This window comes from Nannospalax galili, unplaced genomic scaffold, assembly GCF_000622305.1.
Source record: "Nannospalax galili isolate Female #2095 unplaced genomic scaffold, S.galili_v1.0 scaffold371, whole genome shotgun sequence".
Taxonomy (NCBI): domain Eukaryota; kingdom Metazoa; phylum Chordata; class Mammalia; order Rodentia; family Spalacidae; genus Nannospalax; species Nannospalax galili.
In genome coordinates this window covers 6428700-6455320 of record NW_008331606.1, presented here as the reverse complement: position 1 = coordinate 6455320, position 26621 = coordinate 6428700, and the positions used below count along the sequence as shown (strand labels likewise).

The 26621-nt window shown below is 39.5% G+C and overlaps 1 protein-coding gene across 1 annotated transcript in view; it reads left to right on the top strand.

Annotated features, from left to right (window-relative positions):
* The first annotated feature begins 764 nt into the window (after positions 1-764).
* Positions 765-26621, top strand: part of Plac1 (placenta enriched 1) — a 202976-nt gene continuing 177119 nt past the window's right edge. The window contains exon 1 of the mRNA XM_029560405.1: positions 765-805. The gene's annotated coding sequence lies outside the window, so the exon portion shown is untranslated. The remainder of the gene's footprint in view (positions 806-26621) is intronic.

Sequence of the window (26621 nt, the reverse complement as noted above, 5' to 3'; positions counted from 1 at the left end):
TCATTAATCAGGAAGTGAGACAGGAGAGGGAACACATTGGCTTCGCGTGTTCTTTTCGAATTTGGAAGTCCAGCTTATGTAGGTGGAAGCTATGTGTGTAGACTTCAGCAGGGAGGACATGAGAAGAAGGTGAAGGGAAAAATTTTGACTAGTATCAACATTTGGGACTCTGGTTGAAGAAGAGGTGGGGTGGCAGAGAGATAGGAGAAAAACCTGTAGCCAACTGTATCAGTGAAGCAAAGAAGGGAGCACTTACAAGCTCAGTTAATATTTAGATTGATAATGTCCCACTGGATCTGATCATTGGGAATTCCCAGACACATTTTTGCTAGTGTACTTTCAGTGGTGGAAAGGGCGAAAGTTGATTTGCTATAGCTTAAACAGACAGGCTTAGAAAATGGAGACTATTAATATATATAGTCTGTAACCAACAAGTTCTAAATTCCTCCTTTGCTTTTCTCAGTCCTTGCTAGATTACAATCCAAGTGCTTTCCTATTTTCTCCTGTATCCTAAGCAGCTAGCACTGTACCTGAAAGAGAATAGTCACTCAATAAAATTTTGTTGGACAACAATCCCACACTCTTACCTATAGAGGGAGCTGAAAGAATATCTCTCTAACCTATAGGAGGAGCTAAAAGAAAATCACAGGGGAATGTTAACCTATAGGAGAAGCTGAAAGAAAACCTCCTGGAAAGTATTTCCCAGGCATTCTAACCTCTAGGAGGAGCATCAGGGCCCAGTCTTCCAGACGTTCTGAGGAGAACTTGCAACACGAGGAGTCTTTGTCAAGGAGTTCCAACTGAGGTAATATTTATTAATATTTATTTTCTATCTCTGGCATGTGATACTGGTTTTTCATTTATGCCAATTATGTGAAGTTTTCTATTAAAATAAATTTAAAATAATGTTTTTAAATACCTGTGTTTTACAAATAAATATAGTAAAGCACAAGCTAATCTAAAGAAATGTGTTAGAGAAACAATGGTATGAGCGATATTTAGATATGGTCAAAATTTTAGGGGCAAATATATATTTTAAAACTTTGATCCAGGGACACAGTGGGTCTCATGGGTGTGTGGAACTGTTCTGAAGAAGTTAAGGGCTTCTGGATATGTGGAATCCTCTTTTGAGGTTTCTCTGTGGATTCTCTTTATGGGATTCTACTTTTTCTTCAGTGAAGTATGGCAAGAAAGGTCTGGTTACTTTACCTTTGGCTTCTTAGAAAACACCCCTGTTGTCTTCAAGGACAAGAGAGAACTTGTATAAGGCTTAAGGAATAGAGGCCTAAAAAGCCCTTCAGGCCTGCTTTGCTTGCTTATCTCTCAGATTAAAGGAGAGCTAAGGTCAGAATGTGCTCCTGGGAGAAAGAAGATTCTGGTCTGTGTTCCCGAGGCCTGGTGCTTTGGGCTAAAATAATTTTTAGCTTAACTCTTCTGGTAACTATAGTGACTACACTGAAATATAAGTGGGGTAAATCTGTCATCCAGGTACTTCTGTCCCTTCGGAACCTGTGGAGTTCTGGAAAGAGGGGAAACTGTGTTGGGGAAGGGTCAAGAACTGTAGGATTTCTTCCAGGTTTGGTGGCACATACCTTTGTAATCCCAGCACTTGGAAAGCTGAGGCAGGAGGATGGACAGTTTGAGGTCAGCCTGACACATATTAGCAGGACCCTGTCTCAAAAGTTATTTTATTATATATTCATTTTTAATTCCTTTTGAATTTAGGAAGGAAAAAAGCTCAGAATAAAATGTTTAAATCATAAAAATATTAAAATTAGGGGCTGGAGAGATGGCTCAGTGGTTAAGAGCACTGACTGCTCTTACAGAGGGCCTGGGTTCGATTCCCAGCACCCACATGGTGGCTACGAACTGTCCTTAACTCCAGTTCCAGGGGAATCCGAAGCCCTCTTCTGACCTCCACGGCATTGCACGACATGGGTGTACTCACATACATGCAGGCAATACACTCATATGCATAAAATAAAAATAATAAATAAAATAGTTTTTAAAAATACTGAAATTAGAATTTTCCTTCCTCACATTTTTCTTACTCATAATATGATAGTTTGGTTTCTGTACACATTTAGTTTGTTCTTTTGTTCTACACACAAACACGTTTGTGGTGATTCCACACGCAGATTTTTAAATATTTCAGAATTTGTTTGAGACAAGGTCATGTTACATAGCTCAGGCTGATTTCAAACTCACTATATAGGCTGGCTTTACACTCAAGATCCTCCTGCCTCAGCCTCCTGACTGCTGAGATTACAGGGCTGAGCCACTACACCTGACTTAAACCTTTTAAAAAGTGTAACACATATGCAAAAAGTGTATATCTTGAAGTTACACGTATTTGCTGTTATATGGAATGTTCCATGTGACCTGGGAAATAGTTACATGGGTTTATTCAATTTGTAACCATTCCTAGAGAATGAATGACTAGAAATGGGCTTTAGAACATTTGTTGAGAGTTCTAAGATCTTCTGTACTGAGCAAGGTGATGAATTATCAGTTCTTTTTTTTTTTTACTTCTATATAACATTCTCTTTTAGGAGCATTCCATAATTTTATCAATTCTCAAATAATGGTCATTAAGGTTCCTTAAATTTTTTACATTTATTTATAATTTGTATGTCTGTGTATATGTGTGTGTGTGATGTGTATGCATGTGTGTGTGTGTGTGTGTGTGTGAGAGAGAGAGAGAGAGAGAAGACAACTTGGGGGAGTCAGTTCTCTTCTTCTACCACGTGGGTTCCAGAGATTGAACTCAGGTCATCAGGCTTGGTGGCAAATACCCTTACTCACTGAACCATCTCATTGCCCCCGTTTATATTATTTACAATTTATTAATATGTACAAGTAAAGGATCTTTTATCTTTTTCTCTTTCTGTATTTCTATAAGAAACTTTTTTTCTTAACGTAAACTCTTACTGCATCTCTGAGACTGGCCTCGAACTTATAATTCTTTTACCTCGGTCTCTCAAGTAGCTGTGTGCTACTATGCCCAAACTAGGGGAGAGTCTGGGAAGTGATAAATTACTTGGTCAAAAGGTGTGCATTTGAAAAGGTGACACAAGTTCAGTATACGTATCTCCTCTGGTTGTCTGCACAATACTTTCAGAAAATAAGCCAGTAAACATTCCAGCATGGAGAGAGAGGGCTCAAAAGCCCCTACCCCTACCTGAGGTACTATTGACAGTTGATGGTTTCTGGGGGAGGAAGACTCCGTTTTCTTTAAGGGTAGGTCAACCACGCTCCAGTGGATGGCCCCGCACCCATAAGTTTAAAGATAGCACAATATACATCTAATGCATTATGAAATTCTCAAAGAATTAATGAAAATATTTTTAAATTTTAGATTATTACATTTTACTTGTTTTGTTTGTGCATGTACTCCCCAGTGAGCATGTGGGAGTCAGAGGGCAACATGTGGGAGTTAGTTCTCTCCTTCCACCATGTGGGTCCTGGGCCTCTCAGATTGTCAGGCTTGGTGGCACATGCCTTTACCTGCTGAGCCATTTCACCAGAACTTAAAAACAAATTAAAGAAGAAAAAAAATCAAACAGTGAAAAGGGCATGTGGGGAAAAATCAGTCTTTCTCCTGACTTTCTCCTGGCCAATCCCATGAGATCCTTCCTGAGAAGCAACCAATGTTAACAGCTTCAGGTAGATTCTCACAGGGATAGTCTGTGAATTGCATATGCATTTGCATATTTTTATAGACACTGCTTAAAGCCAAGTCTCCAACCCATCAAAATTATACCAGTTTATAAGTTTCCATTTGTCCCCAGATATGATTCAAAGGTTCTAGAAAGACCTGACTGAAATGAACAGATATCATTCATTCATTCATTCATTCATTCGTCATTCATTTATTGCAAATATATTCACATGCTTTAAAATTCAAATTCAATTCCCTGCCACCTCCCCAACCCATCCACCATAGCTCCTGTCCCCAGAAGCAATTGTTTTCTATTTCAATTGCATTCTTACATAGAATGTTTGCATGCACAAAAGATTTGTCTACATATCATTCTTTTCCTCAAATTTTACACCAAGTAGCATATTTGTATGTGCTTTTTTTTTTGGTTATTTTTGAGAAAGGATCTCACTCTGTAGTCCTGTCTGGCCTAGAACTCACTATATACCCTAGGTTGGCCTCTCAATACTCTTGCTTTAGCTTCCTAAGCATTAGGATTGTTAGGTATGAACCATCCTGCCTATGATAAGCTATTATACTGTAGCCTGTGTTACCTCCTTTTTCCTTCCAAAATGTGAATAACTTAAAACAGCAATTGTTCATTTTCTTTATTAGCCTGTTGAAAAGCCAGATGATTCTATTGTTCATGGCCTGGCCCAACTGATCTTACCTGGTCAGTTAAGTCTGTTGGAGATCCGCTGATCTGGAATAGCTTCAACTGGTATTCTCCGGCTCTACCTATAGGGTCTGTCAGGCTCCAGTAGTCTAATCTAAGCCTCTGGAGACCTGGGCTCGGCCCTGACACACATAATTTCTTACCCACTTTATTGACCAAAGCAAGTCACCAGGCTAGCCCGATTCAAAGCTGCAGAGTGCCATTGAAAGATTTTTGGGTTTAGAGAGAGGAAGAACTAAGTCCATCAAACATGACATTAAAGCATCGCTCTGTACCTTGCATTTTTTAACCTAACACTGGATCTTGGAAATTATTTCATCTTACCCACAAAGAGCTTCTTCATTTCTTAAATTCCATTTCATTTGGGTAGTCCCCTACTGAAGGAAATTTATTTTACTCCTAAGCTTTTATTATTGTCAAATAATGCTGCATTGATGAACATTGAAGACATATTAAGGAAATTCCTTGACATGAAACTCCCATGCCAAAGGATATATACATATATAGCTGACATATATCCAAATATACTTTAAAATTTTTAACCTAATTTTTAGCCAGGTATGATTGATGTGTGCCTTTAATCCCAGCAGGAGGCTAAGAGGTTATAAAGGTCAAGGCCAGCCTGAGCTACAATAATATCTTGTCATCAAAAAGCAATCAAACAAATAAAGTTTAATCTTTTATTTCGAAAAATGTCAACCTTATAGAAAAGATGAATGAATAGTACAAATGACCACTTCTGCACAGTTTAGTAAACTTGAACATTGTTTATCATTTTGCCACATTTGTTCTCTCCATTATATATATATATATAATATCAAAATACATATCTTATGAACCATTTAAATTAATTTAATATATATTTACACATATATTTTATAAATCATTGAAATTAAGTTGCAGATCAAAAGAGTTGAAAAAAGATGATTTTTTCAGCTTGTCTGTCTACATACATAATTACAATTTTATTAGCATAATCAGAAATTTAAGATTGAAAAAATAGTATATATTTATGTTAAAATTTCCCAAAATGTTCTAATAACAGCCCTGCCCTCACCTCTCTGCTGAGGACTGAACTTGGGGCCTTGCACATGCTTGAGGAGTAATTTTCCTTTTCTTTTTTCTTTTTGGAGATTGGGTCTCATGTAGCCCAGGCTGACCTTCAGATTGCTTCTGAGACTCCTGCCTCAATCTCCCAAGTGCTAGGATTACAGGCATGCACTATCACACAGAAATTCCCCCATTTTTCATCTTTTATGAAAAGTTCATTTTGGAGAGTTCAGAGCAGTTGTCTTGTATAATGTCCTATAATTTTGATTTGTGACAATGTTTCTTTATGGTCAGGTTCATGTTAATTTTTTTTAAAGTACCACATAGGTGATACCAAGTGAATCAATCAGAAGGTACATGGTGTTAACTTGTCCAGTTGTTAAGTGATGCCAGGCTCAATCACTCAGTCAAAGTAGCTTTCTCGAGATTTCACTGCAAAGATAAAATTCTCCTTTATAATTAATATTAAATTCATATTTTAACAGTAAGTGTGACTATGTAAATGTCCTGTTTGATTTTCTCCCAGTACTTTTCATATTTGTTATGATCCTACCTGAGCCAATTTTTAATGTGGTACCTACAAAGTTATGTTTGCCTAATTCTGTGATTCCTTTCACATTTATTAGGTAGCCTTTTTATGTAAAAAAAAAAGTGAACCCCTCTTCTATTTACAAATCACTTCAAATAAAAAATATATTTAATGTGTTACAACCTGTTACAATCATTGTACCAGTGCATGAATAGCTAGCTCAATGTAATAAAGTAGGAAGTTAAGAAATAAACTGAAAAATATCTGAAAAGACAATATATAATAAGCATGGTATACTCAAGTCACTAGGGCAAAACTGGACTTTTTACTAACTGCTGTTGAGATAACCAATTAGTCATTCAGATAAGTTGGTTCCATGCTTCACATTCTACTCTGGAAAAAACTCCAAACGGATCCAATTGTAAAAATTTAAATCGTGCAAATCCTAAGAAAAAATATGGATTATTTCTTTTTAATCCAAGTGAGAGGAGAGCCCTTCTAAGTAAGTGTGACTCCAAGTTCAAATGCAATAAGAAAATGGTTCATTTTAACTTCATAGAATTCAAATAGCCAAGCATGATGATATGCGCCTGTAATCCCAGTACTAGGGAACATGGAAGCAGCAGGATCAAGAGAGTCCCAGGCCTGCCTCGAGGACAAAGTGACTTTGAATCCAACCACAGCTACATGAAGCCCTATCTCAAGCCCCTCTCCTCCCCCAAAATAAATAACTAAAAACCTTTTGCAAGATCTCATGTTGCCCAGACTAGCCTCCAACTCTATGTAGTCAAGAATGGCCTTGAGCTTCTTACTTGAAATGATAGTATTTGTTTCCTATCTGTCTTCCAGACTAGATTACCAGATACATAAGGATAGTGACCAAGACCATCTTGTTCAGGCTGGTGTCCCATGGTCTATGCACAATATTAATATCCAAGAGGCTGGAGAGATGACTCAGCAGTTAAGAGCACTGGCTGCTATTGCAGAGGACCTGGGTTCAGTTCCCAGCACCCACATGGTTCTAACAACCATCTGTGACTCTAGTTCCAGGGGATCCAATGCCCTCTTCTAGCCTCTATGGGCATTGTACACATGGGTGCACTTATATGCAGGCAATACACATAAATTTTTAAAATAAAATTTAAAATACTCAATATTTGTTGAATGAATAAATGATGAATAATGATGAAACTACTTGGTCCTTATACTCCCCAGTGCAGCCCACCACCTGATATTGGAATAAGGGAATGAACAACACAGCGGTAAGGAGCAGAATCTGTGCGCTCTCTCTAGCTCTCTCCCCATTTTCACTTCTTGCTCACTTTCCAGGCCAGTACCTCCTGCCTACATTTTCTCCCAAATGTCTGTTTCTATTTGTTAACTAAAACCTTCAACAATGCCTGTATGCTTGAAATACATGCCTCCTTCAAAAGGAAGAAAAGTTGGAAATATTCAAGCAAATTTAGACGCTAGCGTCTAATGTGCTTTGAAATGTCCTGCTTCCTTACCTTTCTATAATTATCTCCTCATGCACCAAACCTAGAACAGAGAAACAAGTGATGTTAAAATCATTCCAACATATGTTTTATCTTACTGTTAAAACTGTTTTTCACAATCTCATTACAAATGTACAGTATCTTCACTTTCCTTTTGCTAATTAACTTGGAACTCTAACCACCATAAATTTGTTTCTTTAAGAAAATGCATTCTGGGCACCAGAAATAAATGTATCAATAAACGTCTGAAATGAAACACACTCAAAAACTGGAAAACTATATGACTGCCTGATGATGGAATTTACTAAGAGCCCTTAGGCAAGCAATTGTTCTTGTTTTTCCTTACTTTTACTTCCCTCGCCCTCCCTCTTTTCTCCTTTTCTTAAAAAAAAAATTGTTTTGTTGTTTTGAGGTAGGGTCTTGCTATGTAGCCCAGACTGGCCTTGGAATCACGATCCTCCTGCCTCTGTCTCCGGACTGCTGGGTTTACGGGTATACTCTACCACACCGGGTTGCCCTTGTTTTTTATCATTAGAAATTCCTGATTTATTTTCTTATTACAACAAAGTTTCAGCATGTGGAGTAAGCTTTTCCTTATATCTTGATTTTGCCTCGGAAGTTGAGTGAGTCACTTGATTTCACAAGCCCAGAAAAACCGGCTTTCCCCCAGACAGTCACTGCAAAAGGGACCTACTGGTAGTAGATCCCATTTTCTCTAATACGATATTTATAAATTGACCCAATAAACAATACTTTGACATCGTGCTCAGTTGAAAGGCATTATAGAAAAAAATCACGAGTTACAAGAACAGAGCAGTTTGATTCTGCCACGAATCTGTTCTCTTCCTATTTTTATATAGGTTTCAGAGTTTCAATAGACTATATAAATAAGTGTGCTGATTAACAGAAGTTTATTACAGTAAAAACATTTGGCTTTAAAAGAAAAACCTTTGATGAACATGAATATAAATTGAAATGGAAAACTACAGATTTGGGTTTAAAATTTTGGGAACAGTCTTTCAATAACATACTAAGTAAGTGCTATATAACATTTGGAAAATATGTGAAAAATAATGGAGAAAATGTCTAAAGAGAAAATTAAAAAAATAATCTCTGTAATTACATCATGTAGAGACAGCTGTATTGCGAGATTTTCTGTGCAGTCAAGCTCTATGCTGCAGTGATTTGTTGTATGAAAACACTTAAACATTGTCATCTAGGATACTGACGTTTTATGGGCCAGCACCCTACTGTGGTGAACTGAATTGGGCTGAAGATCCAGAGTCTAGAATTCAGTCCTAGAAGCCCTGTTTCAATTACCTGCAGATGTCAGTGTGGATCTGAGTGTGATTCAACAGTGTGTTCCAGGATGTGGTCAGACAGTCGAAGCCCAGTTGTGAACCAGTTGCTTATTAGACAAACACCAGTTCCATGTGGATGAGAAATATGAGCTGCAGAGGCTTTTAAAGTGCTTGAATTTTCTTTTCTCTTTTCCTTTCTTTTTAAAATTTTTTTAACATTTAAATAAGCAGGGATATATTCTGCAGTGGCACAACTCACAGATCATGTCCTCTTGTTCCCCTCCTGATAGCTTGACCAGCCTTTCTTTGATTAGTTATAGTGCTAGAGAATGTTAATGTCCTCGGGTTTATTAGATTTGACTTCAAACCAGATGGCAAGTCGGACATTGCATTAGAAGCTGAGTTGGTTTACTTTCTGCTGTTAAAACATGTTTAAAGACAAAGTTGAAAAATTGATAATTCCAACTCTGAAAGACTATCATTGCGCTATTCCTTTGTGTCTCGTCCTTTCTGTTCTGCCTGATTTTTGCTTTCATCCAGCTTGGAGACATGGAAGGTCAGAGCATGGATTAGACTAGGAAATCGTCAGAGAGACAAGAAGTGGCTCGTTATGTCAAAACACTATTCACTCTCAGGCTATGACACAAATCTACCAGCTGTTTCGTAAGCTCACAAGCTTCCTTTCAACTATAATTTCTTATATATATATATTAGTGCATAAATTATTGGTAGCTTATGTTTACCTAGTAGCAGAATCTGTTTGGCAGAAGGCTGAAAGAAAGAAAGCTTTGTGGAGGAGTGCTTTCTTTTTTAAAATTTAATTTATTGATTTTTAATTTTCATTTTAAATTTTATTTTACTGTACTTTATTATTTATTCATTTATTATTTATTTTTGAGACAATTTCTTGCTCTGTAGCCAAGGCTGGTCTCAAACTGCCTATGTAGTTCAAGCTGGCCTTCTTGGTGTCTCTCCTTCCACAGCCTTCTAAACCCTGGCATTTCAGTCAGGAACCACGAAGCCTGGCTTGTTTCCTTTCACTTCTGTTTCTTTCTTTTATTTTTGTAAAATAATTTTTTTACTCATCTATAAATTTTATTTCAGTACAAGAAAAGCTATGTTACCGGTACAAACTGTGTTTTATAGAATTTTAATCCAAATTGCCTAGTCAGGGCTCATTTAGGGAGATATTTTTATTACTTTGATTGTCTTGTACATAACTGAATGCTCTCTTAAATCTGTTTTACTTTTATAAGCAAACCTTACAAATCACTGTGAAAAACTGCCTTGACCTTGCAGCTGTAAAAGATTAGAGTATTGGGACATCACACATCTGTCCAATGTAAATTTTGCCTGTGGTTTTTTTTTTTTTCTTCTGCTCTTAGTGTCACTTATGGGTTTTAAATGCTGAATTTACACTTCAAGAACATTGGTCAGAGCCCAGTGATCTTTCAGTTAAGTACAACAAAACCAAGCATCCTACCCTGTGTTACCAACATTTCTTTCATTTTCTCAGAACCGAATGAGCTGTGTATTTCTACCTGTGTTCTTCAAGTTCTAATAGCACAGTGGTATGTGTATGTCCTGTGCTTGCTGCAGTGAACTTTCTTTTCGTCATGTATTTTGAGACAGGAAGGAGTGTTGTCCTGTCAGCTTCCTGCATGTAACACACAGGTATAATTTGCTGCAGGCTTATGGCACCATATTGCCCTTGTGAAAGTGATGGGTTTTCCATCACGATCTACAGAAATTGTGTAGTCCACTATGAAGAAGCAATGCAGGGGTGGTTAACCCACTCTCCCTTCAAAAAAAAAATAGGGAGAATAAATGAAAAGAAAAAAGAACTATATCATCCAGATAAACTACTCTAAAGAAAAGACTACAGTAGAGTTACATAGCTCTGTTCCATGGATCAGGGGGTATCTTATGCCTTTTAGTTTTCTGTGTTTGTTCCTGCCACCCATATCATCAACTTCCACATGGCCAGAGCTCTCCTCACCAGAGGACAGATTACTTCTTCCAGAGTTAGATGGCCTCCCATAGTGGTGCAAGGAACAGAATTAACTGGGATGGAGAGACAGGTTTCTCTGTATCACTGGGCCCATTCATGGACAGTATAAATACCTATTTTTAATACTTTTTTATGTGCATGAGTGTATTGCTTGCATGTACCTATGTCATGCAATGTCTAAGGAGGTCAGAAGTCGGTGTATGGAGTCCCCCTAGAACTGGAGTTATGAACAGTTGTTAGTCACCATGTAGGTGCTGGGAGCTGAATCTGGGTCCTCTGGAAGAGCAGCTAGTGCTCTTAACTGCTGAGCCATCTCTCCAGTTCCTATAAACACTTACTTGTTTTTAATTTTTTTTAAATGGATAAATACTTTAATTTTTAATTGAATTTTTGTGATTTTCATACAATATAGTTTGATGGATTTAGATCCCCTCCCCTCACCACACCTCCCCCCCACTGCATCCCCACCCAATTCAAAGTATATATATAAAATCTCCTATAGAATTTGTCCCCAAATGTCCTTCAGTGTGGGACTATCCACTGGGCCCACCATGAATCCCATCCCTGTAAAACACAGTCTCTCCCCATCTCAGTAGCCATCAATTGCCAAAAGTTCCTTATGTTGGGTTGGGATTTCTTACTTCCCCATATCTAGGCTGGGATTTTGTCTGATTTGAGCTTGCGTGGGACTTGTGCATGCTGTCACCATTGCTGTAAGCTCATATAAGCAAGTTCCCAGCTGCTTGGAAAACTTATTCTTGGTACTTCTTCTATAATGTTCATCAAATAAGTGAGAATTAGAAACTTAAATGGTAAGATTGAGGCTCATTTTTGTTTGCCTTTTTTGGGAAGAATCTTTCTGGGTCTTCCTCACATAAAAAATATTTATTTAATGTATATGAGTATTTGCTTGCATATATGTATGTGAACCTTGTGTGTGCAGGTGCTGGTGGAGGCCAGAAGAGGGCATCAGATCCTTTGTAATTGGACCTCCAAGTGGTTGTGAATTGCCATGTGGGTACTGAGACCAGAGCTGGATCCTCTGCAAGAGCAGTCAGTGTTCTTAACCACTGAGCAATCTCTCTAGCCTCTGGTTAAAAAAAAAAGGTCCTGTTGCCTCAGGGGAGCTTGAAAAGGTGATCTTCCTTCTTACTCTTCCAAGTGCTGTGATTATAGCCACATGCCACTATGACTTGAAACCTATTTTCTTTTTTTTTTACTTTTTCTCTCCTCTCATGCCCTCTTCTCTTGTCGCCTCTCCTCCTCTTCCTTTCTTTTCCTTTTTTCTCTCTCTCTCTTTCCATTGAATGCAGGACTGAATCCAGGGTCATGTATATGCTAAGTGAGCACTCTACTGCCACTGAGCTTCATCTTCAGTTCTTTCACAATATTTTTGCTACAAGGTCAAAGTGGATATGAATTCACTATGTAGTCTAGGCAGGTCACAAATGTGTCATCTCCCTGCCATAGCCTTCCAAATAGATAGGATTTCAGGGGTGTTCCACCATGCCCAGCTTGAAACCCATTTTATCTTTTTTTTGTCTTTTTTGAGACAGCATCTCCCTGTAGCCCCAGCTGTCCTGAAACTCACTATGTAGACCAGGCTGTCCTTGAACTCACAGGGATCCGCCTGCTTCTGCCTCCCAAGTGCCAGGATTAAAGGCATGTGCCACCACAGTTTATCTTCTTTTTACTATTTTACTTCTCATAAAAAGTAATAAGTTTGATACTTTGCTCTCATTCACACCCTTCCCTACCTCTACTATTCTTGCTGGTCCCCTTCCTGACCTCAGTAGCACCCCTTTCAGCTCTTTTGTCACATGTAGTCCATTACTTTCTCATCTTCTCCCCTCCCTGCTCTCTTTAGACATTTTCCTTCCCTATCATAGTCCCCTTTCTGTTTTCATACATAGAAATTTGAATTTAGATTCTACTCATGAGAAAATGTGTATCTCTGAGTGTGACTTTTGCTTACCATAATGATGTCCAGTTCCATTCATTTCCCTGCAAATATCATAATTTTGTTTTTCTTTTTAATATTTTTACTTTATTTTTATTTATATGTTTGATCATTTTGCCTGCAGGTATGTAGGTGCAATGTGTATGAAATGCCCACAGAAGCCAGAAGAGGTCATCAGAAACCCTGGAACTAAATTTACAGAAAGTTGTTAGCCACCATGTAGGTGCTGGGAACCAAACTCAGATTGTCTGGAAAAGTGGTCAGGGCTCTTAACCACTGAGCCATATCTCCAGTTCCAATTTCATTTTCCTTTATGGCTGTATAAAATTTCATTGCATGTATGTGCCACATTTTCTTTATCCTTTCATCTGTGAATGGGCATCTAGACTGGTCCCATTATCTTGAATAGGAATACAGCAGCAATAACTCATATTCATGAGGCAGATAGTTAAAAACAAACAAGAAAAGGTAGGCATAGAAGAGGAAGGCTGGCTGAAAAGCAGACTAGGCTATGAGGACAGAGAGACATAGGATGAAAGATACTAGAAGTGTGATCAGCCAAGGAGAAAAGGCCTTCTTTAGTGTTGGTGATGTGAAAGAGACAAGAAGTGAGAGGAACAGGCAGAGCAGAGAAATTTCAGGAAGGTGATGACTGGAAGAAAAATGGTCAAGAATGCCACAGAAGTCTTTGTTAGCTGTATTTCTTAGAGCATACAGATTGCACAAGACCAAGAAAGAAAAGCAGCCCCACTCTCATATTTTTAACAGTTAAGGGAGTTCAAAGCCAGAGTTTTCAATTTTTCATCAATCTAATTGTCAAGTTGTGAGGAAGATTTGCTCACCCAAAGAGAAAAATTGGTATAGTCATAGTATAATATGTATAAAGAACAAATGGGTAGTAGTGGGAGTCCAACTCCAGTTAGCAGCATGAATTTGAGGTGTAAGTGGGCCAACATGGATCACACCAATCTTGTTCTTGGCCAAGCAGGTATCATTTCATAGAAAGTTCCTTCTGGAATAAGAAAGTAACTTAAGGGTCTGGAGAGATGGCTCAGCAGTTAACAGCACTGGTTGCTCTTGCAGAGGACCTAGTTTCAGTTCCCAGCACCCACATGGTAGCTAACAACCATCCATAACTCTAGTTCCAGGGACTCCGACACCCTCTTCTGGCCATGACATGGGTGCACGACATGGGTACACTTACATACATGCAGGCATACACTCATACACATAAAATTTTTAAAAAGTTGACCAGATGGGGCTACAGGGAGACCCTGTCTCAAAAAGACCAAAAATAAATAAATAAATAAAACAAAACAAAAAAAAATTAATGAAGGAAAGTTAAAGGATCTAAGAAAGGTTATTGTGCCGTTTAAGTATAAATGTTGTGCTTAAGTATATTCCAGGAACTGTCTTTCTCTCTCTTAAATGTTTACTAATTAATTCTATTTTGTTTTTCTGGTAAATTTAAGCCTTGATGATGTACAGTACATTTAATGGAATCTCACCAGACAGGTTGGGCCCCTTCTGCCTTGGTAGTATTTGGTTAGGGTGATCCAAGAGATTCCATTGCTTGCTCTCCTCTTGTTCTCAAACCTTTAAGGCTGTTCACACACCCATCTCTGCTGATGGGAATAAGGAGGGCAAGGGCTCCTCTATAGTTAAAAAATTACAGAACTGTGGAAGTGCATTGCTACTTAACAAACACCCTTTCTAGGTGTTCTTGGGGTGGAAGGATGGGTCAAAAGATGCTTATTACAATACAGAGTTTATTTGTAGGGAAGGAAAAACATGAAAGGAATGAGCAGGTAGGAATGAAAGCTGATCAGATAGGATTTTTCTGTATGTTTCAAAGAATTATGAACTGAACAAGGTTTCTTCTTCAGAGGGGGGAATGTTAGAGTAGCCAAAAGCCCCATAAAAAATCAAAGGAGAAGACAGAGTACATGAAGTTACCAGAAAAAAGTGATGGGGAGATATGGGAGGAGTTGGAGGGGAGGGAGTGGGCACGGATTTGATCAAAACACTTTGTATGCATGTATGAAATTCTCAATAAATTATTTATTTTTAAAAAACCTCTGGTATTATGCAACAGTTTAAAAATCTTGATAAAAATAGAAATGTTAGTCTTTTGTGGTAGCAGGTATTGCAGCTTAGGGTCTCACACAAGCTAAGTAGGTGTTATATCACCACCAGCCCTCATTTTATTTTTGATTTTGAGACAAGGTCACAGTAAAATGCTCAAGCTGGTTCTGAACTCATTCTGTGCTGTCCATGTAGGCCTTGAACTCACCCTCCTGAGTATCTGGGATTACAGGTCTGTGCCACCAAGCATAGCTCAGTTTCAAAATTTTAACTTCAAAAAAAATGTACCATTAATTAGACTTCCTTATAAGATTTTGGTTTTTATTTTTTATTGCATCCAACCCTATTGAAAAAGGGTAATTTTTGCCAAAAACCTATGATGTATAATCCTTATTAGAGCGTTTCCTCTGATATAAGCTTGAAACTGAGCACAATGTGTCTCATTTACTATATCCTAGTGTCCAGAAAGGGGCATGCATCATAGCTTCCCCATTCCTTATAATTCCAGCCATGCCTTTAAGGGAAATAAAAACAGATGTTGGATACTCAATATGCCAATATCAGACCTAAGTAATTGCTTTTCCAGTCATTTCATCCATAAAGAAAAGCAATTTGGGACAGCAAGATAATTCAGTGGGTAAAAGCACTTGCCGTGCAAACCCTGACAATCTGAGTTCAATCCCCAGATCTCATCGTGGAAGGAGAGAACTAACTCTTGAATAATAATAACAGTAATAAAAATTTTAAGAGAGACGAAAAGAAATCCCGCTTTAAGCTATCAAGGTGCTTTCTCCATTTAAGCCCTGATACTAAAGTAATTCATTCTACCTTAATAACTCTAGAAGCTACAAATAAATTAAGTTTTCAAAGATGAGGCTAAAATTTCTAAAAGTAGAACCTGGCATGTTTCTAAGGTATAAAGTAAAATTGAAGCCAAACATGGTGGTGCATGCACGTAATCCTAGAACTTGGAGGCAGAGGCAAGAGGGTTAATGACAGTTTAAGTCTAGCCTGGTCTACATAGTAAGTTCCAGGCAGTCACAAGTACATAGTGAAACCTTATCTGTTCAAAAATTTTAATTCAATGTCTGGGCGTGGTGTGCACACCTTTGAGCCCAGCACTCTGGAGGCAGAGGCAGGCAGATCTCTGTGAGTTTGAGGCCAGCTAGGCAACAGGGAGAACCTGTCTCAAAAAGACCAAAAAATGTTTTAATTCAGAAATTTTACACTCTCAATGCATTCATTTACAAGTTTGTTCAACATCTTACCCTAACATTGGTAATGAAGCAGAACAAGAACACAAGAGTCCAAAGCAGTATAAGATAAATGTGGGAAGATGAGTGACTGGAACCCATGCTCTGAAAGCTATAAAAGGACATGTGAGGGGCTGGAGAGATGGCTCAGTGCTTAAGAATGCCTACTGCTCTTGCAGAAGACTTGGGTTCAGTTCCCAGCACCCACATTAGGCAGGTTACCTCTAGATAGTTTTTTTCCTCCTTCTGTCCTTCTTTCTTTCCTTTTCATTTTTCCTTCCTTTTCATTCTTTCCTTTCTCCATCCCTCTCGCCTTCCCTTCTTTCCTTCCTTTTTTTGTGAGACAGGGTCTCTCCGTGAACCCCAGGCTGGCCTCTGCCTCCTGAGTACTAGAATTACAAGTCTGTGCTACTGCCTGACACTATATTAGAAAATTTCTAGTATCCTTTCCCACTTTCATGATTCTATGATTTTATGTTATAAAATGTAAAAGTGCTTTGAAGAAGGGTTAAGTGGTATCACACATACCATTCATGTCATTATAAATGCCACTGGTGGGTTTCCAGAAGCCAAGGTTAGTGCTCTCCCTACATCTGCTAATGGGCCCACCCCATAGCAAATTTCCTGACTTTCAAGCCAGGGTTTTCTTCTTGACCCCATAATGTCTCTTTTAAAAATTAATAAGCTGAGTGACCAGCAGAGAATTTCCCAGTGAGGACCCTCCTATTTCTCTACTCCCCACAGACATTTATTTTCTCCTCTTTGTCAGAGTGCAAACTTTACTACAGGCCTCTGAACAAAATAATGTCTCTTTAAGATCATTAAGCTCAGTGACCAGGCAACTCGAAATATAGCAGGGTGTTTCCCAGTGAGGTCAGACCGACACTATTCCCACCCCTCTCCACATCCATTTTCCCTTCCCTGGCAGAATGCAAGCTCTCATATAAACCACTGGGCCTACACTATTTTGGCCTCTTGGATAGCCCAACTCTGGCCACAACAAGCCAGTAACTGAACAGGATGCTTTTGGCACAGAGCAGTCATAGGTTAATGAGAAGTTTCATTTAACTCTATATGGTCAGTAATGTTCCACCCCACCTCTCTGAGAGTATGTCATTGTCCTGAATGAAAAGGCCCAAGGGCAGTGCTTAGAAATGAGTTTAAACTGTTATCCATCAACTAAGGATAAAGTCCTCTGCTTCTGTGCTACATACAGTCTATTCCTTGCCACACCTTTTGGCCCAGCATATACTGCCTTGGATTATTTTGTAGTTTTTCCAGAGTATATCATATACATCCATTACTACAGCCCTGGAGCTCCTCGAACACTGAGCAAAATATTCAGTGTACACAATATTCACGTGATTTGAGAAACCAATTTCAAGAAAATATGATCTTTTGAAGTATTTACAATCCAAAAGAAATTATGCTGATACTGATCCAAGAAACGTGGAAGTCTTTTTACTTCCACCCTTTCACCTCAAATAATTTAGATTGGTTTAACAGCCTGCCATGTCTCACTAACAATGTATGGTTACCTCTGGCAGTATTGAGACTGGGACCTATGAGTGGAGTCTGGGCATTGGCTAGCTTTGCCAATGATTGTGATATATCATTTATAATATATGATATGCGATATGGTCAATGGAGCCAAACAAGTCACTTGGAGAGTGAATTATTGGCTTTCTGGATAGAAAAGGTATTGGGCCAAGTCCAAAAGCAGCATTGAATTTTCCTACTCTGTAAGCAGCAAGAGAAATGAGGGCCAAGGTGACCACAATCCTATCTAACTTCTATATCTGCATTTACCAAGATGTTTTTAAAGTCCTTGATGTCAATTCCAGAAAGACAGTAAAAATGGATTCAAAGTAGAGAGATGTAAAGGGTGCCTTCCTATCTCTTGGGATGATTAGACAGTTAGCCATCCTGGCCAACTGAGGGAGAGCAAGGCAAGCTGCCCAGGGAGACAAAGCAGAGGTCATGTAAGGAACTGAAACTATTCTGCAAGAGGGAGTTTGGAAAATTAAAAACAGGTCAAGGAATAAGTGGTTGATGGGAGCTGCACCCTAAGCCACAGGACTTTGGTTGTACACCCTCTAGAACTGTGGGTCCCACTGAGTCCTGCAGCTTTGCCTGTGTGCACTGTCCTCAGCATTGCCTTGGATGAATTTTCCTTTCTCAAGGCTGATTCATTTTAAGTTCAACAGAAAGAACAGAAGAGTGGAGAAGGGAGCAGATTTGAGGGTCTCCTGGCCTCACTCTGAAGTGATACTCATGTTTTTAGCCCAGCACCCTCAAACAAAGGGAGAATGTGTTAGCTTCCTTCTGGGAAAGGAAGGAACCCAGCTCACTGTGGTTTGGGTCGTGCTTACTACTGAGGCATTAATCAGGGTCCTGACATAGCTGGAAAGGGCTGGTTTCCTATTCATGTATAGAATCATAAAGGGGTCACAACATTCAAACAAAAGGCCAAGGAAACCTCTCCCAAAGATCCTATCAACTGAAGTTATGGACCAAGCAGTCTGGCCAGAAGGGAAAGCCCATTTTAGAAAAGGACCCTGTTTTTCCAGGCAGTAGCATTCCTGTTACTCCGGATATGACTATAGTTCCAAAGAGGTCATTGGGGTAGACCTTAACTTCAACTAGCTCTCAGGGAGTGACCAGTTGTAGCAGAGCTATTTTTCATTATCTTTAGCATTAGGGAGCACAGATATTCTATACTTGAGATGGTGGCCATTATGGTCTGATAGCTCACCATCCATTTTACCTTCTGCATATTGTTTAGCAAAAGTACAGTTTCAGTGCTTGCTTCCAGCTCCAGTGGGTGGGGTCTAATTAGCCTGAGTCGATCTTGATGATTGCATGCCCTCTAGGTGTTTCATATATATCTGGCTACAAGGATTAGTTTGGAAAAGGGCATATGATGCAGTTCATATCAGTGAAAGCTGAAGGAAAGTTTGATGTGGGCTTCTAAGGAAAGAACCTTCATTATTTAAAATGGAGGAGAGGAGGAGGAGGAGGAAAAGGAGGAGGAGGAAGAGGCAGAGGCAGAGGAAGAAAGAAACCAGGCATGGTGGTGCAGTCCTATAGTCCCAACTCTAGGAAGGCTGAGGCAGGAGGTTCAAGAGTTCTATGCCAGGGGCTGGAGAGATGGCTCAGAAGTTAAGAGCACTGGTTGCTTTTTCAGAGGACCCAAGTTCTATTCGTAGCACCTACATGACAGCTAACAACCATCTGTAACTGTAATTCCAGGGGATCCGATGCCCTCTTCTGGCCCTCATGGGCATTGCACACATGGGTACACTGGGTTGTGCTTACTACTGAGGCGTTAATCATGCAAGCAAAATACTCATACACTTAAAATAAAAATATAAAAAATATTTTTAAAAGAGTTCTGGGTTACATAATGAGACTTTTGTCTTAAAAAACAAGTAAGTAGGGGCTGGAGAGATGACTCAGCAGTTAAAAACACTGACCGTTCTTGCAGAGGGCCAGGGTTCCATTCCCAGCACCCACATGGCAGCTAACAACTATCCGTAACTCCAGTTCCAGGGGATCTGACACCCTCTTCTGACCTCTGGCATTGTATGACACAGGTACACTTACATACATGCAGGGAATACACTAATACACATAGAATAAAAATAATAAATAAAAAAGTTTAAAAAAACCCAAGCTGGTAGCTAGGTCTGGTGGTGCACACCTTTAATCCCAGCATGTAGGAGGCAGAGGCAGTTGGATCTCTGTGAGATTAAGGCCAGCTTGGTCTGTGTAGCCAGTTCCCAGGTCATCTGGGGCTGAAGGGAGGCCCTATCCAAAAACTAAATACTCTGAGTAAACCTGCTTTCTTTCTAAAAAGAAAAAAGGTCTCCCCCTCTATATGCTGCTATCCATGAATGTGAGGTCTGAAACTTTTGAAGACCTCTCCCTCAAGCTTGAAGGTAAAACTATCTCAGGGAGCAGTTCAGAATGAAGAGGAGAAGGAGGAGAAGGAGCTAAGGCTGCAGGGTTATATCCACCCTACTTCTGGACTTTGAGTGTGTGCTGTTGAATTGCCTATTCTTGCCTGAACAATACATATTTACAGTAAATGATGTTTCTTTTGGTTCTTTATTATGGTTTTATTTTCTTTTAAAAATGTTTACATTTTTCATCATCATTATTATTATTGTGTGTATGATATGCACATGTGGGTACACATGCTATGGCATGCATGTGAAGGTCAGAAGAGAACTTGTAGGAGTCAGTTCTCTCCTTCCACTATGTGGGTCCCAGGGATTGAATTCAGGTCATCAGGCTTTGCTGCAGGTACCTTTACCCACTGAGTCATCTTGCTGCCCTATGTTTTTATTTTCTTTTTTAAAAAAAACTACATTTATGTATTTACTTAGTGTGTGTGTGTATGTGTGTGTGTGTGTGCGTGTGTGTCTTCATGTGTCTGTGCATGCCTGCCATAGTGCATTTTTGGAGGTCAGGAGTCACATCTCTCCTTCCATCACGGAGGTCTTGAGAACTGAACTCAGATTATAGATTTGACTGCAAGTGTCTTTACCCACTAAACCATCTCTCTAGCCTTATGCCTTTATTTTCTAATCAAATGGTTTTCATTGTTTTATGTTTTAAGTCTTTGCACTCCCCAAATCGTAAGCTTCTTACAGTTATTGACTGTTTTGTTTGTTTTGCTTCCTACACGCTCCCCACAACGTCAAGCAGAATGTTGAGTCCATAGCAAACATTCAGTGACTACTGATAGAATTGAATTATGAACTATTGTCTCATGTTCCAGCTTTCCTCAAGGGCTTTCAGTCAGAACATTTGGCTGGAATGCTACACAGACAAAACTGAAGTAGGAAAAACATTCGGGATACATGTTAGAGTCAAGGTTTCAGGCTGAGCACTTATGTTACCTAATGTTCTGACTTTAAGTTCATTACTTATTATCAGTTTCACAATCACTGCCTTTCTTTTCCTACCTTCTGTGTAGGAATTTTCTTCCTTTTGCCCCTTGATTTTACCTTTTCTTTCTCTCTAAGCCTTTGGTGTGACTTATCATCTTGCTGAAGAAATCACTATTCTAACCATCCAAGAGTGACTTGATTTGGAACACGTGGCACTCACTTCTGTCTTCACTATCCTTTCTGTTTTCTTGTGTGTCTTTTTTTTAATATTAACAGCTGCATGTGAATGACAACAGCTCAAAGGTGACAACAGAAATAGGAGGCCCAGCCCTTGCTGTCTTTGTTGCTTATAGTTGAAGAGAGGAAGAACAGGGCGGGAGTCCAGTGCAAGAAAGGACTTGGACAAATCATCATTTTAACATAATTTAGCCTCTTAAGGAAGTCAGCACCAAAGCCATTGCCAAAAGTTTTCTAATTTCTACTTTGTTTTGTCTCGTCGTTTTTTAACGTTATTTTAATTTTATTTCATTTTATGTACTTACCCGTTTGGCTTTCTGAGACAAGGTTTTGCTCTGTAGCCCAGGCTTGCCTCTAACTGGCAATAATCCTCCTGCCTCAGCCTCCAGAGTGCTGGGATTATAGGTATATATTACCGCGCCTGGCCTAGTACTACTTTGAACTTCAAAGCTTGAGAGTTGAATGAGAAAACCACTGATCTAGTCTTTATTTTTTCCTCAACGTCCCAATCAGTGTGACCAAAGTCCTGCCTTCTCAGTGGCAAGGAAGGACCAGCAGGAGAAGGCAGATCCCTTCATGAATGCAAGAGTAGGCCTGTATACCCATCTTCAATGATGATGTCCCCTTGAACTTAGAGATGTGTCTTTGTACTTAGGCAGCAGTGGCTCCCCCATTTAAACAGACGTGCATCAGAGCTGGCTGAGCAAGGGTGGAAAAAAACCTTTCCCCACTGCCCCTGCTCCCAGCTCCCACCCCAGGGCCTCTCTGCACCTGTGACTGTTTGAAATCTGCACCCTGCCAGCTTTGTTCCTCAGTAATCCCTGCTGGGGGAATTTAGGCCTGCTCTCCACAGCCACTTCCATCTGCACTTGGCTTTCGTCTTGAGTCCACAGTTCTGGCAAGCACTGACTTCTTCGAAGCCAGGGAGAAGAGAGTGCACGTTCAAAATCATCTGCCTGGGGTTGGAGGGAGTGGAAAATGGAAAACATGCTCAGTTTGGAGGCATTTCATTCTTTTGGAAAAATATGAAACCTCCACTGGTTTTACTGTTTGTATGCCGCCAAGTGTATTCTTCTTTTTCCAACACAGAAGAAACCATCTTGAATCTCATTCTTTTTAAAAAAATTTTTTAAATGTATTTTACTTTTATTTTATGTGTTATGAGTGTTTTGTCTGCATTATGGTAAGTGCTCCATGTGTGTTCAAGGCCCACAGAGGCCAAAAAGAGGGTGTTGGAGCCCCCTGGAACTGGAGTTAGTCAGTTGTTAGCTACAGTGTATGTGCTAGGAACTAAATTCAAGTCTTCTGGAAGAGCTGCTGGTGGTTCTAATCTCTGAACATCTCTCCAGGCCCTGAATCTCGTTCTTATATAATACTTTCATTTGTTTGATAGTTTGAGACAGGGTCTCCCAGTAGCCCCAGGTACCCTGGAACTCGATATGTAGACCAGGGTGACCTTGGTCTCACAGAGATCCACCTGCCTCTGCCTCCCGAGTGCTTGGATTAAAAGTTAGGTAGCAGCATGCCCAGCTTCTGAATCTCATTTTTAACAACACACAAATGATAGCAGGCCTTTTCTCACCCTTGAGAAAGCTGCCAGATGAGGTGGAGTTAGGTAGGATTTTAAAAAAATGATTGTTGTTGTTGATCACAGTAGAGTCACAACTGATCTGTTTTGAGCAAAAATAAGGAGCCGACCATTCTGTCGTTCCTCTATGATTGAACATGTCCCTTCACAACCCAAAACTTCAAGATAGTTCCTGTCCTGGAAACTTGGTACCCCTTAACTAGTCTGCTAGCTAGATCAGGAGAGAAAAAAAAAGACGTTAAAATCACATGTTTAAGCATTGCCTCTGGCATTTTGCTTTCATCATGCTAGAGTGAAAAGAAAGATTATGAGAGCATACATTCTTTACAAGTACACTTTTGTGTGGAGTAGCAGGCTTGGGATGGGACTTAGGAGCTCATACACTCTAAGCAAGCACTTTACTGCAGAGCCATAGCCCTAGTTCAGCGTAATATTTTTTTTATTCAATAAAAAGAGTTCCTGGGGCTGTAGGTCAGTTGGTAGAATGTTTGTCTAGTATGCGTCAAACCTTGGGTTCAATCCCCAGCACCACATAAACTTAGCATTGTGATACATGCCTGTAATCCTAACACTAGGGAAGTGGAAGCAGGAGGATCAAGAATTCAAGGACAGCCTTGACTATATAGTGAGTTCACGGGCAGCCTGGGCTACATGAGACCCTGTCTTTAAAGGTGGGGGCTTTCTGTCGTAGATCAAAGTTCAAACACAAACAATGAAACTTTATAATTCAAAGAAAAAAATTTCATAAAGCACCTGCTGTTGAACGTGGTGAGAACTTGGAAAATAGGTTACAGAATCATCAACTTTTAAAATAGGCTTTCACTGAAGTATAACATGCATGTAAAAAATAAACAGGACTCATCAGTGTACAGCTTGTACCTTTTTTTAAGATGGTCTTATGTTGTTCAGACTCACTTCTACCTCCTGGACTCAAGACATCCCCTGTCCCTAGTCTACTAAGTAACTGGGCCTGCAGGCATTCACCACTGTACTTGTTTTTAAACTTGCACTTTTTTTGTAAGCAGTGATTTGGGAGGATTTTTTTTAACCTAAAAATTGTTTTGTTTTGTTAACATTTTCAGTTTGTGTGCATAGTAATGGGTTTCATTATGGCCTTTTCGTACGTACAATAATCATTGTAGCTCACTTTTATTCACTCCCCTGCTACCCTCTTCTTCCCCCTTTGCTGGTCCTGTTCCTTCCCCAGATAGTCCCCACCTGCTTGCTTTTACATCGCATATATATGCACATATAGTTAAGTCTAGAGTCTTCCTAGAAAACACGGTATTGTGTCTTTCTCCCCCCGCCATTACTCTCTTATTTTCTCGCTGCAGATTTCTTCCTTCATGTTGTATTTATGTTTATATTTAAATCTAGATTCAAAATATTAGAGAAAACATGCAGCATTTGTCTTTTTGAGTCGTCCTTATTTTGTTTAACATGATGATCTCCAGTTCTAAAGTTAAATGAATTTTTAGCAAATAAACACAGCCATAACCAGAACAAGACACAGAACTAACTGTGCTACATTACTAAGCTGTGGCTGCAGCAAAACTCACTATCATTTAGTGATGACTTGAAACAATAGAAATTAAGCCAGGTGTGTGGTGCATACCTGTAGTCCTAGCAATTGGGAGGTGGAGGAAGAGGATCAGGAGTTTAAAGTCAACTGAGGCAACATAGAGAATTTGTGTCTGGTCTTTGCAATATGAAACCCTTTTTCAAACAAACAAACAAACATCAGACAAAAAGAAGGGCTGGCTAGATGACTCTGGCCTCACCATGTGAGCCATGGTATGCATATATGCACACACATATACAAAAGAAAGAAAGAAAGAAAAGGAATTTATTCTGCCACAGTTCTGGAGGCCAGAAGTCTGAAACCAAGTTTCCAGCAAGACTTAATCTGCCTTTTCAGCTGGGCGTAGTGGCACATGCCTTTAATTCCAGCACTCGCGAGGCACAGGCAGGTGGATCTCTGTAAGTTCAAGGCCAGCCTGGTCTACATATTGAGTTCCAGGCCAGCTAGTGGTACAGGGAGACACTGTCTTAAAAACAAAAACAAAAACCCTCTGCTTTCTCCTGAGACACTAGGGGAGAATACTTTCTTACCTCTTCAAGCTTTCATGGCTCTCAGCATACCTTGGCTTATGGCTACATCACTCCAAAAATCTTTTCCTCTGTCTTTACCTGACTTTCTCCTTCCTCTCTCTTTTTACCTTTCCTTCTGTCTCACATAAGGATACTTGCCATTGGATCGAGGGCCCATCAGATGTTTCCTGGATAGTCTCATGTTGAGATCCATAACTTAGAGCTGCATGATCCTTTCCTCAAACAAGGCCACATTCACATCTGAGATGTGGGCATATCTTTCTTAGAGCTACAATCCAATCATCTCTCCTCTTAGCCATTCCTTGTCATATGTAACCATTGTTCTGATCCCTCAGAGCATAGATTAGTTTTTCCTATATTTGAACTTCGGACAAATGAAATCATACAAGATGCTTTCTTTTGTTGATTGGCTCCTGCTCATCATAATGCTTAGGAGATTAATCCACAGGATTGCTTGTACCTATTGACTATTCATTCTCATTGCTGTATAGTACACCACTGGATGATGTCATCACGATCACCCTTTCTGTTCTTGATAGAACCTTGAATTAATTTTTAATGTTGGCTATTATGACTAATTCTGTATTTGTACCTTGGATCACCTAGGCATGCATTTCTACTGGGTTTACCTAGGAATGAAATTTCTGGGTCCTTAACATGTGTGTCAAAGAATTACAGATTGTCATTCTGGTTTGAGTACCCCATCAGTGTGCCAGGCCAAACTTGTGCTTCTTTGTGCTGTTAGATCACGAAAATGAGAGAGCTCAATGACATTAGCCCTGGGCGAGAGAAGAAGCACACTATGTGAGCAAGCATGTTAGGTGGGGTTAGTCAGCATCTTCCTGCAGTGAGACCGCTTATTTGCTGGAGGAGTCAAATGGTTCAGGATTAAGTGTCTCACTTGTGTGGGCAGAGGAGCATTATGCATGAAGCATTTCTTTATTTGTTTATTTATTTGTGGAGTTCTGGGAATGGAACCCAGGACCTCACACATGGTAGGCAAGCACTTTACCACCAAGGAACACCTCTAGCCTCTGAAAGCCTTCATTTAAAGGAGTCTTTTTTCAAAAAGAGATTCTCATCTTTTAGACCCTGAGCTGTGAAGAGCCAAAAGCAGCTCGAAGCTGAACAACAAGAGCAAAACAATTTAATAAGATAGCTCTCCCACACCCTGCTGTGTTATTTCTTACACTATTTAGTGTAATGAAGTCATTGCCTCATAGAAAATATTTTCACCAGGAGCTTTAGTTTCCCCTGGAAGAAATGTGAAAACTGAACATTTTAGGTCACTGTTCCTATGATTCTTTAAAAGAATCTGTAATAGCCCAATACAAAGCACCTCTTTTTGATAAAGACCTATCTTACTCTAGGATAACAAGACAATGAATCTGTAGTGACAAATTGTATGCACATTTTAAACCTGAATTTTTCATATGGATTTATCAGGCTTCTTTGACTCCAACCATATTTTCCACATAATTATTTCTTTTAAATTTCCTAATTATTCCATTTTGTTGAATATCATCTGTCCTGCTGAAGGACAATTGTGTCTAAACAAATCAACAGGTTTTGCATCGTTGACTAAATATGAGGGAGAAACAGCTCCCAGACTACACTCTGGCACTTGGGTAGAAATGAAAAGTTCTAAATCCTGCACTGGAAATGCCTCCTCTCAAGCTCCCCTAGAAACTAACTTTCATAACTGTGGAGCCCAAAACAAAGCCA